This window comes from Humulus lupulus, chromosome 4, assembly GCF_963169125.1.
Source record: "Humulus lupulus chromosome 4, drHumLupu1.1, whole genome shotgun sequence".
NCBI classification, from domain to species: Eukaryota; Viridiplantae; Streptophyta; class Magnoliopsida; order Rosales; family Cannabaceae; genus Humulus; species Humulus lupulus.
Genome location: NC_084796.1, coordinates 29,799,363 through 29,815,789, shown reverse-complemented (window position 1 = coordinate 29,815,789; position 16,427 = coordinate 29,799,363). Strand labels below are relative to the sequence as shown.

The following is a 16,427-nucleotide window of genomic DNA, read 5'->3' as shown; positions in this document are numbered from 1 at the left end:
ATTTTTTAGACTCCCAACATAGAATTTACATCACTGGTTCATATCCAGTTTTGATGTTTGAACAAGATTCCTGTTTTCTGGGTTTTAAAATTTTAAGAGACGTTTCTTGTACACCAAGATTTTGGGTAAAAAACATTAGCCTTGACAAATGAACGAAACCCAAGGCTGCCTTTTCTGGTTAACCGCCACTCTTTTTTCCCTTGATTTTCGGGATTTTCAAAAAATTATCCACTCTCCTTCCTTTCTCGTGGAACACACGTCCTGACTCTTTAATAAGGGCCTTAATATATAGCTTGTTTTGTTCCTAAACCCCGAGCTCGCAACTCTTGCATGCATGGCCCTCACCATTTTTTCTTTCTCGCTAGATGTCACAGAATCTGGAAAGACAGTGGGGGTCGTTGCTGGAAATCCCTTACGAGCCAAAAACCCCGAGCCCATAATCGCTGTTCGCCCGGAATCAACGTCGGATAAGGGAGTACGAGCTTGCGCGCGAGCAGGAGGATATTCGAGCTCATTACCGCCGCCAGATAGACGAGGTCATAGAGGGGAAGAGGAGAGTTCTTCGGGAGGCCCTCTATCTGGAATCCAATTCAGGACCTAGGCCGATCCCCCTCGACCCTGCACTAAAGGTCACTGTCGCATACCATCCAGGAGAGCTCCAATTTTCACTAATGGGGGAACCTTCTTCCTCGCAGCCGAGGAGAGAAATGTTTGAGGCCGAGCACTATTGGAGCTCGGTTACCACAACTAGTCAGATAACTGAAATCCTGGCTTTCCACGGCCTCAGCCTGTCAGGCTCCTTGAAGTGTCGAGCTCCGGCCGACCATGAACGAAGCTGTTTCGCCCCTGGGGGCCATGACGCCAGATTGAAGTACGCGGCGTGGAGCCAGGAACACATGAGGGCGGGAGCACTGTTGCCCTTGAAGTCTTTTTTCAAGGACTTCACGGATTTCGTTGGGTTGGCCTCATTCCAACTCAACACCAATTCTTACAGGGTGCTGTCTGCCCTGAGGTCCTTATACCACGAGATGGGGTGGAAAGGACCTTCGCCTCAAGAGATTTTGTATCTCTTTTGTCTGAAAAGTAACCCCTCCCGAGCTCGGGGAGGGGATGGCTTTTATTATCTCTCGAGCTATCCCAAGGAGAAGAAGGTCTTTGAAGATCTTCCCAATCATCCGCCTGATTTCAAAAGGGCCTTCTTCTGGACAGACGGTCTGTCCCCGTCTCGACACTACTCGTTCAGGCGAATTCGTAAGTATTCTCATTATCTTTATTTCTCTGCTCGAGATTTTAGCTCTTAAATCCGTACTTAGTAGAAATATGTCTTGTCTTTCAGCCAATTTTCAGCGTCCCACTCCTGACGAGACAATGAAGGAGCATAGAGAGACCCTGCTCCAACTCCCCCATGGCAGAAGGTCTCTCTTATACCTTTTACACGAGGATAGGCTCCGAAAGTGCGGACTTTTGGGGGAGGGCCAGTCCACCTCTGACTGGTCCAATAAAAAGTATGAACTTTGGGAGCAGGTGCCTCTGCCCACAGGCGTCCTCCCTCCGAGGAGAGAGGCAAGGCCCCTACTTCCAGTCCGTAGGAGGAGTCCACCGTCGGGGAACGAGGCCAATGATGAAGCCTCGAGCCCAGATTCAGATGAAGGTAAAGCCCTCCATACCTCGAGAATGTGGTCCCCACCCTACTAAAGCATAAGCCCAATAGGTTAGTCTCGTGCCCACAGGATAGATACCACTTCTACATATGGGGTTGGGTAGACGACTGTGTTCATAGGTTTGATAGTGGGCTCGGGAAGTACGACACCATGTATACTACGGACGAGGTGTGGAACGGGATAGCTGTTCAGTACGGGACCAACGATTATAGGGACCTTTCGAGGTTATCACCCACCTATAGGGAAGGTCCTCCCCCTGCTTCTTCTGAAGATGGGGGAATTTCATGGTCCCCGAGCTCTAGTTCGGGGAAGAGTTCCAGTTAGGTCTTTTCTTTACCTGGTTTTCTTTTCTCTTTCCAAAATTATTATCATTGTCTAACTTAGATTGGAACTCCTTATAGGAGGGGTCGGGGTGCTCAAGGTGGCCGCCAGGGAGGTGGTGAGACATGGAGAAGTTACCCAGAGTGCACGAGGTACAAGAAGCGCCATCTGGGCGAATGTCGGGCAAAGACCTGTTATGTGTGCTGGGTGGTGGGACACCTCAAGAAAGACTACCCAATAGCGAAGAAAGGGGAATCAAGGAAGGTGGACAACTTGACTCTAGCTTGAGTATTCACCTTGACGCAGGCAGAGGCCGAGGCTAGTGCCTCGGTGGTGACAGGTCAGCTTTCTAGCACTGACTCTTCTTATACTATATTGAATGACTCTGGTGCTACACATTCATTTTTTTTCTAGTAAGGTAATTGATAGATTGTGTAGACTTAGTGAGTATTATACTGTGGGGTTTGGGACTATATTGCCTCCAGGGGAACTGGTAGTTTCTAGGAGGTGGATTAGAGCATTGCCAGTGATGGTTGACAGTAGGGAACTATCAGCAGACTTGATCGAGTTGAGTATGGATGATTTTTATATGATCTTGGGAATGGATTGGCTGGTCAGATATGGGGCTACTATAAATTGTAGGAAGAAGATGGTGAGTTTTGAGCCTGAGGGAAAGGATCCCTTTATTTTTGTGGGAGTAGTGCATGGACCCCGCACCCATGATATCAGCATTGAGAGCTAGAGACCTATTATAAGGAGGTTGTATAGGTTTCCTAGCTAGTGTGGTGGATACTACCATAGTTATGCCAGCAGTGGCTGGGAGAGACCAGATTAGTACGTGAGTTCTTGGATGTGTTTCCTGAGGATCTACCAGGACTGCCGCCGCACAGGGAGGTTCAGTTTGTTATTGAGTTAGCACTGAGGACTGAGCCAGTGTCTAAGACACTATATAGGATGGCTCTAGTAGAACTGAAGGAATTGAAGATACAGTTGCAAGGGCTTCTTGATTTGGGGTTTATCAGGCCTAGCTACTCGCCGTGGGGTGCTCCAGTCTTGTTTGTGAAGAAGAAGGACGGGACTCTGAGGATATGTATAGACTACAGGGAGTTGAACAAGTTGACCATTAAGAATAAATACCCTCTACCAAGGATCGACGACTTGTTCAATAAGCTGCAGGGAAAGATGGTGTTCTCAAAGATTGATCTTCGATCAGGTTATCACCAGCTGAGGATCAAGGGCGAGGATATACCGAAGACGACCTTCCGAATGAGGTATGGGTATTATGAGTTTCTGGTCATGTGATTTTATTTGACCAATGCCCCAGCAGCATTTATGGACTTGATGAACAGGGTGTTCAAGGATTTCTAGGATCAGTTTATGATTGTCTTCATCGATGACATCTTGGTTTACTCCAATTTAGAGGCAGAACATGAATAGCATATCCGACAAGTCTTGCAGAGATTGAGGGAGCATCGATTGTATGCCAAATTTAAGAAGTGTGAGTTTTGGCTACCAGGAGTGACATTCCTTGGACATATTTTTGGTGAAGATAGGATTAAGGTAGATCCAGCTAAGATAGAGGTAGTGAGAGATTGGACAAGGCCAAAGAACGCCCTAGAGGTTAGGAGTTTTCTTGGATTATCAAGATATTATAGACAGTTCGTAGAAGGGTTCTCAAAGATTGTTGTACCGATGACATATTTGACACGGAAGAATCTGATGTTTGTCTAGTCAGACAAGTGTGAGAATAGCTTCCAGGAGTTGAAGCAATGACTGTTTACTGCTCCGGTATTGAGTCTTCCTTCGGAGGGAGGAAAGTGTATCGTATACTGTGATGCATCGAGGTTGGGTTTGGGATGTGTGTTGATGAAGAATGAGAAGGTTATCGCTTATGCATCATGACAACTGAAGGAGTATGAGTAGCGATATCCTACCCATGCTCTGGAATTGGCAGCGGTGGTATTCGCACTGAAGGTGTGGCGAAATTATCTGTATGAGGAGAAGTGTGAGATATACACCGATCATAAGAGTTTGAAGTATTTCTTCACCTAGAAGGATCTGAATATGAGGCAGAGGCGTTGGCTAGAGTTGATGAAGGACTATGATTGCGACATCATTTACCACCAGGGAAAGCCAACGTAGTAGCGGATGCGTTAAGCTAGAGGGGCTTGGGACAGTTGTTTAGCTCTGCACAGATATTGAGAGAGTTGGTAGAAGAGATGTTAAGAGCGAGGATAGAATTGGTTGTGGGCCGGTTGGACAATATCACTTTACAGTCAACCCTTCTGGAGAGGATAAAAGAGGGTCAGTTGGTAGATGCACAGTTACAGGAAGTTAGAGGTAATGTCTTAATTGGAGTGGCTAAGGACTATTCCATTTTAGAGACAGGGTTACTACGGTATAAGGATTGGATCTGTGTCCTGACTGATAGAGGGATTATAATGAATCCCATACTACACCATACTTACTCCATCCAGGCACCACGAAGATGTTTCAGGATCTATGGATGTTGTATTGGTGGCTTGGGATGAAGAAGGATGTAGTGGAGTACATGGCCAAGTGTTTGACCTGTCAGCAGGTGAAGGCTGAGCATCAGCGACCAACGGGGTCGCTACAACCTTTGGGTATTCCTGAGTGGAAATGGGAGGATATTATGATGGATTTTGTGGGAGGTTTACCCAGGACAGCAGGGCTTCGTGACTCGGTGTGGGTGATAGTAGATAAAATACACTAAGTCAGCTCACTCTCTGCCAGTGAAGATGACCTGTACTGTGGATTAGTATGCGGAGCTGTACGTGAGGGAGATTGTACGTCTCCATGGGGTTCCCAAGTCCATAGTGTCAGACTGGGATCCTATATTTACCTCAAAGTTTTGGGGTGGTTTACAAAAGGCAATGGGAACTCAGCTGAAGTTCAGTACGACCTTTCATCCTCAGACCGATGGACAGTCTGAGAGGACGATTAAGGTTTTGGAGGACATGCTCAGGGCATGTGTGATAGACTTCAAGGGGTCTTGGAGTAAGTATCTCCCGTTGATTGAATTTTCGTACAACAACAATTACCAATCAACGATTGCAGTAGCTCCATATGAGATGTTATATGGAAGAAAGTGTAGATCACCCATTCATTGGGATGCGATAGGTGAGAGGAAGTATTTGGGACCGGAGATGGTTCAAAGGACTAATGAGGCTATTGAGAAGATCCGAGCTCGAATGCTCGCTTCATAGAGCAGACAAAAAAGCTACGTTGATCCTAAGCGTAGGAACATGGAGTTCCAGGTAGGTGACCACGTGTTTTTGTGAGTCTCACCATTGCGAGGGCTGATACGGTTTGGGAAAAAGGGCAAGTTGAACCCTTTATTCATTGGACTTTTTGAGATTCTGGAGAAGATCGGGCAGGTGGCCTATAGATTGGCACTGCCACCAGCATTGTCAGGAGTTCATGGCATATTCTGCATTTCTATGCTTCGGAAGTACATCTCAGATACGACTCATGCGTTGAAGTATAAAGATTTAGAATTGCGGACAGATTTTTCTTATGAGGAGCGACCAGTTTAGGTCTTCAATAGGAAAGATAAGGTTCTACGGAACAAGACGCACTACACCAAATACCCCATTCCATAACACATAAATATAAGTTTATTAAAAAAGTATTATAATATCTAATGTAAAAATAAAAGCGGTAAATAAAATGAAAGTTAAAAAAAAGGCAGGCTATGAAATTGTTAAGTGGCCCGTTCTATTCTCTAGACCTAAACCCAAAGCTCTCGTTTTTTTTCCTCTAATCTAAAAACCCTGTCTCTAAGCCGGTCTCCTCACTCACTCTTCCTTAATCCTTCTCCTTCTCTCTCTCTCTCTCCTGCTCCCTCAACTACGACGGCAAGGGGATATACGAGGCTTCAACCACGATGGAGGTCGACGGGGCTGACAGAGGCTCAGCAGGACTGCCGGAGGCTCGACGACGTGGACCCGGAGACTCGTTGGTGTAGGTAAAGATCTCTCTCTCTCTCTCTCTCTCTCTCTCTCTCTCTCTCATTCTGTTTTATAGTCGACGTCGATTGGGTGGCGTGGGCTGGAGATGGTGGTGCGACGGGGTGCCATGGGTGTTCAATTCCTGGTTTGTGTATTTTTTTTATTATTGTAAAGCAATTTATTTATTTCTTTTTGTTTAAATGGCTCTCGTATCTTGCTCTGTGCAGTCAAATTGAAGGAGTGAAGTCCACTCGACTTCCCTCTTATGTCACTTTTCCCCATGTTTTGGCTTCAAACGGAGTGAACCCCTAGAGACCTTGAAGGAAACGGTATGGAGCTCTTTTGTTGTAGCTTCTGTTTTATTTTGGATATTTGTAAGTGGGTTTTGCTGTTAATTGATTTGGTTTTACCTTGAAATTTCTATGTTCTATTTTCATTAGGGATAGTTAGTAATATTTCTTATTGTATCATTAATACTTGGTTTGTTGTGACCAAAAACTTTTCTACTAGGGATCAAAATCTTGTATTCTTTTGTGATTCTAAACTGTTTTTTACTTTATAGTAATTTATGAGATCTGTTACTTTATTGTTCTGCACTCTACAATCAAGTGATCAAATTCTTTATTTCACTATCCTTGCATATATTGATCACAAAATTTGACCCACGAAAAATGTAATTTTGGTGCCTTTAATTTGTACAATATTATGATAATTACTATCTCATTTTTATTGTTACTGTGTCCCATAAGCTAATCTCACATCTCAAAAATCCTTGGCTTTTTACTTGTTTGTTCTAACATTGTTCCTGTGTATAATTTTCTATCGAAAGGAAGAGTCAAGAAATCAGTTTGTTTAAAATATTGGTATACTGTTACAAAAATAGCATTGCTGTTTGGTATATTGGTCTACATATCTTTCTTTGTGTTGTACTGGAGCTGATTATGTTTCTTTATGTGAACTTTCTGTAGATGCATTTTAGTGGATGAGAATGACCAGGTTGTTGGTCATGATACAAAATATAATTGTAAGTAAAATTTGATCTGCACAATTCTTTTTGGGTATTATGTCACGTCTTTATGGTACTTTGCATTTTGCATACTCCAAGGCTTTTTATCCTTCCTAAATCTTATACGCTCTTTTGATTTTGGATACCTTCATGTTATGGAAATGAACTGTTTATTCATGTTTTGGGCATTCTACTACATGTTCAAATCATATATTTTGTATATAGATCATGTTCATTCTGTTGGATCAGCTAGACCTCTGTGGTTTGCTAATGCTTTTGTACCCTGTAGGTCACTTGATGGAAAAGATTGAAAAGGAAAATTTGCTACACAGGGCTTTCAGTGTGTTTTTGTTCAACTCGAAATACGAGTTGCTTCTTCAGGTATTGCTTACAATATTTTAGGGACATCAAGCTATATGATTTGCCAATTAGGTACCTGAACCTTAGATCTTGTGGGGCAAACAACAGACCTGACTGTTTGAACTGCCCTCCTAGGTGCTTACATTTATAGTAATAAGTGTCATGTGAAGAACCAAGTCAAGATCTAGCCTATCTATTAGGAGGGCATAAATTGAATAATTGTGTCATATTCTATTTCCCATTTTAGTTTTCTATATTCCTGAAATTTCATGCACTCATGACCATGTCTACATATCTTTTCTTGTTTTCTATGTTTTTTCCCTTTTCCCAAAACGTCTTGTGTGTGGCTAGTTATATTGAAGGCCAATTCGTATCTGTTGTGCACATCTATTCGATAACATAAGTCTCAAGATATGATATTCTGTCTTTTTATCTGTACAACAACGTTCTGCAACAAAGGTAATGTTTCCCCTTGTGTGGACAAACACCTGTTGCAGCCATCCACTCTACCGTGAATCTGAGCTTATCGCCGAGGAGGCCCTTGGTAATATATTTCTGCAGAGTAGATATTTGGCTATCCATTCAAAGCTTATGTCTTCTAAATCTGATTATTATCTTTTTAAATCACCAGGAGCAAGGAATGCCGCACAGAGGAAGCTGTTAGATGAATTGGGTATTCCTGCTGAAGATGTGCTAGTTGATCAATTTACCCCACTAGGCAGGATGTTGTACAAAGCTCCTTCTGATGGCAAATGGGGCGAGCACGAACGTAATAATTCTTACTTTATTAATTTATATACTATACATCATATTCTGTCCCCCCTTTGGTGTGGTAACTGGACTCTATAAACCATTTATATGCAAAATAAATATATAGAATCAAGATACCGTGTGCGATTGGTTATCGCACTGTTCTCTACTTTCCCCCAAAAGAAAAAAAAACATGTCAACTTATGTTATAGTTTTTGAGTATCATTCCAAAACATACCTGGGATGTCTGTTTTCTTATGTAGTACCAAAGTTTCTATACAATGAAGAATGAGTCTTGGTTCTGCTAAATTTAGAGAATCAGCTTTCTGTTATGTCATTTACAGAAATCATTTACATGCATAATATTTGAATTCTTCTTTGTTATTTATATTTCATAATGTAGTGATGGGTATTTATCTTACAAAGGAAAGATAAATTAGTAACTGATAAACTATTGGTGTTCCAGATGCTGTTCAAAGAGGTGTACAACCAGATCAGATTATTTTCACAGATGTTGCCATGAAGGGTGAACATATCAAGCGCAGTGCTTTAGCAGATTTATTCTTGGACACGTAAGCATGCTTAATACTTTTTTTTTCCTATTTTTTTATTATTCAAGTGTATTTATCTTAGTACAATACAATATGTAACTTTATTTTGACATTTGATGTTGCTATTGCTGATTAATTTTGCTATTGCTGTTTTGTTTCTTTATTTTTTTTTTTTGGTGGTGTGTGCACTGTAGCATTGCATTTAGTAGCATTGTAATTTTTTCTAATTTTATTAGGTTTCTACTAGTGTAGCGCCTCATTACACTGGAACTGTGCTTGATGGGACTAAGTTCAATTCCAGCCATTATAGAGGATTCCTCTCAAGTTTAAGCTTGGCCAAGGTATTAATTATTAACTAGTGTTGGTGGTATTGTATTTTTTTTTCTTTTATAATCATAATGTCTTGTGTTGGTGGTCTGGTTCTGATGCTGCTGCAAATAACTAATTTAGATGGCTTTCGAAATGATGCTTTCTCTTTTTAGGATCTTTAGTCTATAATTTATATATATGTATATTTCATGATTTCAAAATCCAAAACAGAAGCACACACTTCTCTTAATTTTGATTTGGTTTAGTTAATGAGTATTTCGAAATCCCAAAATCACTATCTCTCTTTTTTTTTATTTTTTTTAAATCCCTAAATAAATTCTTTCCGTAGTATATATTATCTACCATTAATCTATGGATCCTAAATAAATTCTTAAGTATTTTTCTTGATTAATTTTCACATTTTATTAGCACAACATGTGTACAAATTTCTTTTACTTGAAAATAGAAAAGAAAATTGACTTAATTGTTTTGGGGTGATAAGTCACTTGATTGTAAGATGTATATATATATATAGTGATTCTATGGCTTTGTTTTCACATTTTATTTGTACAACATATGTACAGCACAACATATATGTTATTAAGCTTCACTTGAGATTCATTTCTACACTATTGTAAATTTTGTTGTTTTGGGTTTTTCTTCTTTTTTCTGGACTTTTTTTGGTGGGGAAAAAATAGGATTTGATTTCCTAATATATGTGGGATAATGGGTTTTGGGTTTTCTTGTTGGACCACTCCTGGCTTTAAATTTTCCATGGGGTTTGCCTAACCAAACTTGGTATCTTTTTTCTCTTCCTACATGTTTGTATCTAATTTTGCTTCCTGTGTAAAAAAGAGAATGAGACATTAAATATAAATTGGAGAAAAAGCAGCATAATTTGACTTAGATGTATGTTTTACTCGATTCATTAATCTGTGATTCTTATTTGCATGATTTGGAGTGATTTCTTTTCATTGTGAGTTTGTCATTTGCTATTATTTTTTATTGGGTTTATGATAAATACTCATGTTGTGCTGATCATTTCAGCTAGTAGATTATTGTTTATCTATTGAAATAAAATAGAAGAAAAAAGAGTGCAAGTAATTTTTTTGTTGATTAAACTATGTGTTGATATTTATTAACTCCTAATTTATACTTATACCATATATATATAGTGATGAAAAGACTAAATTCCTAATCACTGAAGAATATGTATACCATGCTAATGATCTGCAATGAAGTATTTTACTTGGGTATATACTATATATTTAAAATTAGGAATATATGTAATTTTTAGAGTAAATTGTTGATTAAATTATTCTTGCAGTTAGTTCATGTTAGTCTACAATAAAAAGAATGAAAATGATGATAAGAAATGAAAATTTGAAACCAATCCATTCCAAATAGTTATTACATAAAAATTATGATATAGACAAATAAGTAAAAGTGATTGTTAATTCATAATTGAAAGTACACTTTTAATTGAAAGTTTTGCTATTAGAATGAGTTTTGATTTGGCTAGAGACTAACGAAAATTTCAAAATCTTAATATTTATAAGTATTGAAAGCTAGTTTTCTTGATTGGGACGTTGTTTTGTTTTATTTTAAAGCTAGTTATTTATAATACTGCACTACTTTGTTAATTTCAGCTAACAAAAATTTGAATTCACATTTGCTCCAAATCAAACTAGTAGAAGAATGCATTCAAAAACATAAATGAAATAAAAAGTAACAGGATTAACACTATGCAAAACCAAGCCAAATTTCTCCACCCTGTTTCCCATTTCCTCAAAGATTTTCTTATTCTTCTTTAGTCAAATAACCCAACAGATAGCTGTTACTACAATCTGCCAAAGAGTCTTCTTCGCCTTTGAGCCACTCACCTGAAACAAAAAGCACCTAGACAGTTTGCTGGAACACACCAGACCATTTTAAATTGTTTGATAGCCCGAAGCCTTGCTTCTGATTATGATGACTTTTACATTGTTTTTTTTTTGGTCAGTTACCCTTGATATGTTTCTGCAGCAGCTGTTAAGGCAAATTTATTTGATGTGGCTTTAAATACAAATATTCTTGATACTGCCTCTAATGGTTCCTTGAGGTAAGGCCTTTAGTTTGATTTGCCAAGTTTAATATAGTTCTACACATTAGAGGTCAATATTTTAAAGACTGGTTGTTCTTGTTTTTTTTCTTGTTTTGGTATCGTTATCACTGTTTTGGTATGCATTTTCTTGTTTTTTTCAGTCACAGTCCCGATTGTCCTCTTCCAACTACTCAATAAATTGCAAGGACAACTGAGCTACAAAATAACAGATATTAGGTGCAAAAATTGAACCTTACCACCATTTTGCTTCTAGTGTAGATTAGCATTGTATTTGTATGTAACAACAACACATAGGATTAGTGGAGTTCTTATTAAAGGAACTCTACATAATTAAATAATTTCGTTTCTTGGTCTGGAAAAAATAAATTATTCATAATTTTATGCATTTATATGAAGAAAAATTTACTTGCAAGAAAGTTTTTGGGTTAGTTGAGGTGAGTTTTCATTTTGGTCCTCTCTTCGAGCTCATTAAATTTTTGTACTTTTTAATAAGCTTTAACGACCAGCAAGGTAAGTATAACTTATGGCGTGTTTGGTAAGATTAGACAATTTTGATCCAATTGGAAAAGAGTCTATCTTTGTGACGGTGGAGGCAATGGTGCTTCATAAGACTACTACTTGATGTATTATATGTTTTTTGTTTTTATGAAATTTTCAAGTCTGCTGCATTTTATACGCATTTTCTTGACTCATCAATGGTTCTCGTCTCTTTATGATAGTGAATTGGCAGAAGTTTCTAGCATTCTTCCTCTTTAAATGAGGTACACATTTGGATTTTTATCCTGATAGATTTTGTTGTTACAAACCTTAAGATTGACTGCTTTATATTAACTTCATTGTTATATTAACTGGTTTGTTTACATGCATGAGTCTTCCATTTTAAATGAGCACATGGTTGTGCTGTTGCCTGGAGCTGTTTATGCTCTTTATGCTGGTTATAAGGTATTTGGTGATCTATCCTCGTACTACCAGGCTATAAATTTATACATCCAGTTATCACTACAAAACTAAAACTAGATAATTATTGTTGTAGACGGAAGAACTTGAGCAGGACTCGATGCACAGACTTTTTGAATGCTCCATTGATGTACTTGCAAATATTGATCAGGTTTCCTCTGTTAAGGTACTGGGGTTTTGTATCATTTCGTTCAATTTTCTGTTTTTCTTTTCTTTGTGATTTTTCTTTTCTTGTTTATATTAGAAATTATATCTTTTTTCCTCATTAGATGAATGTTACATGTATGTATATATGCATTGCTGATTTGGGCCATCTCAAATTCCATGGATATGTAGAAGAAGATAATTGTGATCATATAGTCTAGTAAAGCATGCCACCCTGTATGCACCAGTTTTTTCTGGCTGCATACTTGATATTTCTTTCTGTATATAATGAATTAGATGCTAATTTTTTTTAACAACAATTATCTGGTGGGTTATAGTAGCAATATCAATTTTTAACTTCAGAATGTTTGATTAAAAAAGGTATTTTAAACAATCACGAGAAATTCAAGGCAGATTGGGTACTTTGTGTATTTTTTTTTTACCAAATATGTATTATATTAACTTGATGTGGACCTAGTCTTGATGTGTGTCATATACTCCCAAGGATCTCTTATATAATACTAGAAGAACCATATACTATTTATATTAGAGGATCTCTTTGGCACTACACTACAGGCCTGCAATGACACTAATCATTTATATTATCATGGTTTTTTTTCCAATCAGTATATTGTGCTCTGCATTTTGTATAATAAAAATAATTTTTATACATTTTTTATCTATAAAAGTAATGCATGATAAGAACCATGATAAGTTTTAGTTAATTTAACCATGTATATTTTAAGAATCATTTCATAGTAATAACATAGAACTTAGATAGTTCAGCCTTCTTTTGGACAGTCCAACCTCTCATTATCGCTTCTTGAGTAAGATTTTTTATTTTTGGTTTCTGTATAGTTTTTCAATTTGTGGATTTTGTTTTTTAGATTTATTTATTAGTCTTATGACTTCCTACACTTTGGTTTTGAGGGTACTGCAAGAGTACTGATAGAGTGGCTATTAAGCATGTGAACAATTGAATTCATAGCTTGTTGCAGTAATTAGCTAGAAAAGGAAATCCAGACTTGTTCTGTTCTGCTTCTAGTTTTATTGATGTTGTTATGTCTACCATTTCTCTTGCTTCTGATGGTACATTTAGGTTTGCTTCTGATGTTGTTCTTCCTTTGATAATTCTAGATATGCACGTGCTTTGGTTTCCTCTGTTTTTATAGCTTCTTTCACTTCTGCAATTTTCAACTTTTATGTTGGATGACTAATTATAAACAATGTTTAGTAAACTCAAAATTTTGTGTTTGATTTTTAGTATCTAGCTTCTGTTCTACTTCTACTTCAGGGGGTCTCTACTATTGGAGTACCAAGCTTGCTGGCCCAAAATGGTCACCATTTGCTTCATGGATAACTGGCTAGTATGTAATTAATATTCTTTTTCTAACTGTTAACTTGGGAAAATGTCTTTCTTCAATTTTTTCTAGTTGACTGTTTATACTCTGGTTTGGAGCTTTTAGAGTTTCATTTGGGGTCTGAGACTGTAATGCCTGTACAGTACAAAGTCACCATTAGTAAGTATAGCACATACTTTAATCTTAGCACTAGACCTTATATATATATATAATTTAGTTAAATCAGTAAGTTTAGTTAAGTTATTGAGAGTAATTTTGAGCATAGTACTAGACCTTATATGCCTAAATTAGTATAGCACATAACGTTATGCATACAAGAAACAGATGGCAGAAAATGAAATAGATTTTCTTTTGCTTCTGGCTTGCAACTAAAGTTGAATGATTAAGCATAAAGTATGATTGAGTTCTTCTATATCATATATAGACCTTTTCTTCAAAAATCATAAACTTGACACTAAAGCCAAGAGTTTAGAACACAAACAGGAAACAGAAATTTAAGACATACCAGAAACCGTCTCCTCAAAACATCGATTCTTGTCATGTTTGATTTTTTATTTTATTGTTTTTCTTTGTGATTTTGTTGTATAAGAAGTCAAAGTGTGATTCTGTTTTTATTCTTTAATTTTTTTGGGGATATATTGACAGAATTTAGAGTTCTGGAATCAATTCTTCCTCACATACTTTTTGATCATTGAGAATGATATATTTATTATCTTGATACATTTCACAAGCCTTGTTTTACGTTGCATGTTTTGTTGCTTCAGTCGTTGTTTTGCATGGTAGTACATCTTGCTATACCCTGCTGTTTCGTCAAGTTTTGGAGTTATTACAAATTTAATTTAAACTTTATATGCTTACAGGTGGAAACTAGCTTAAGTCTTATGTTCTTAATAATAAAAGGACTTTTTTTTTTTTACAATGTGCAGGTATATTGAGATGATTTCTTTGGAGCAATTCTTGACAACATTTGTAGTTGAGGCCTTTAGAATGGAAGAATGTATTTCACTAATTTTTGTATACATTTCTTGTTTTGTATTTAGTGATAAAGGAATCTGAATTGGGCATAAATTATGTTGTAATATGATTTCTTAAGCCTAGACTAGTAGACTAAATATTGTAATTACATTTGAGTAATTAATAAAAATCTATTTATGCTACCTTATTTGGCTTCAACTTCCATATTTGTTTTCCTAGTTTTGTGTAAGTAAAAAAAGATTATGTTTCTCTAAGCTAATATAACACATGTGTTATACTAAAGTGTAGTATAATACAAAAAATGTGTTATACTAAAGTGTAGTAGAACACAAAAAATGTGTTATACTAAAGTATAGTAGAACACATAAAAAGTGTTATACTAAAGTGATAACACAAAAAAAGTAATATAATCGACTATAAATAACATAATTAAACACTTATCTATATATTAAAATAACACATAAATTGTGTTATCGTTACAATAACACATCTGTATAACACTGATAAAGTGTTATGTAAAGTACCCTGACCTACGATAACATAGTCGGTCTTAACACATCAGAAAGTGTTATCGTATGTTTTGATAACACATTTTCGGTGTTATTAGAAGCATTTTTTCTTGTAGTGACGATTCCTCTAGTCAAAGTATCATGGAGGAATAGTGTAATGCTCTGGTTACTCCAAGACCATTACTGTGAACTTTGAACCGTGCATAACTCGCTAATCCAGTTCTTTGGTTATAAACGTGCATCTAGCTGTTATTAATAGGTCAAGGTGAAAAACCAATCAAAATGAAATGATTTATTTTATTTTAAACATAAAATTGTTCATGGGCCCATAAGAACGTTTACAAGTTATTTATAATCCAAAATAGTCATTACAGTTTAAAATTTACAACCCGCCGACCTAAGCGGCAAAAATAGGGTAAACTCCCTAGTTCCTCCAGGAAACTCCTTGGTCATGGTGGTCAAGCGGCCGCATATGTACACATCACCCCCTAAACTCTCCACTCAAGGCTGGGTGAGCTTTTCTTTCCCTTTACCTGCACCACATAGCACCCATGAGCTAAAGTCCAGCAAGAAAACTCAATACTACATATAAATATTATCAAATGATGATAATTATAATCATACAAAGCTTATAACCCTGAACAGATTAGAGAATATTACTTAGTGGTTACGTTAACCATGAATGAGTGTATAGCTCTAATTAGATGATTGATTATCACTTAGTGGTTATGTTAACCATGAAGGAGTGTATAGCTCTAATCATATGAGTGATTTAACACTTGAGGTTCTGGTAAACCATAATGAGTGACTGACGAACAAGTCACTACCCGGCTCGGCACCCATAGCCATGTGACAATTCAGTCACTTGGACCTTCTGGCCCTGGCTCCAATCAAATGAGTGACTGCTGGGTGACAGACGTGAAGAAGGAATTGAATTCTATTGTATATACCTTGAAGAAGAAAATGAGAGTAAAAAAGCATATATATCTGAATTTTGAGGGACCACACAGCACGTGTCCTCTGCACATAATACAACTTTAGACTAATCACCTATTAAATAGAACCTAATTAATACTCTCTTAATCATTTACTTTAACATCCCCCTCAAACTCATTGGGCGAGGCAGCACAGTGAGTTTGGTACGCAGCTCCTGAAACTGGTGAGTAACAAGGGGTTTAGTTAAATAGTCAGCCAATTGTTCAGTAGAAGATGTAAAAGCGAGAAGCAGAGACTTGCAAAGGACACGTTCGTGAACAAAATGATAGTCCAATTCGACATGTTTTGTATGAGCATGAAAGACTGGATTAGAGTCAAGGTGAAGCATACTCAAGTTGTCACAATAAAGCATTGGTGGTTGAGGCAGAGGAAGACCCAACTCAGAAAGAAGAGACTGAATCCAGGATGCTTCGGCAGCTCCATTGGCCAATGCGCGATATTCAGATTCTGTG

At 37.4% G+C, this 16,427-nt stretch overlaps 1 long non-coding RNA gene across 1 annotated transcript; it reads left to right on the top strand.

Annotated features, from left to right (window-relative positions):
- The first annotated feature begins 7,423 nt into the window (after window positions 1–7,423).
- LOC133828898 (uncharacterized) lies at window positions 7,424–8,378 on the top strand. Its single transcript, XR_009891370.1, has 2 exons — window positions 7,424–7,863; window positions 7,951–8,378. It is a non-coding gene; the product is annotated as an uncharacterized LOC133828898 (long non-coding RNA).
- The last annotated feature ends 8,049 nt before the right edge of the window (window positions 8,379–16,427 follow it).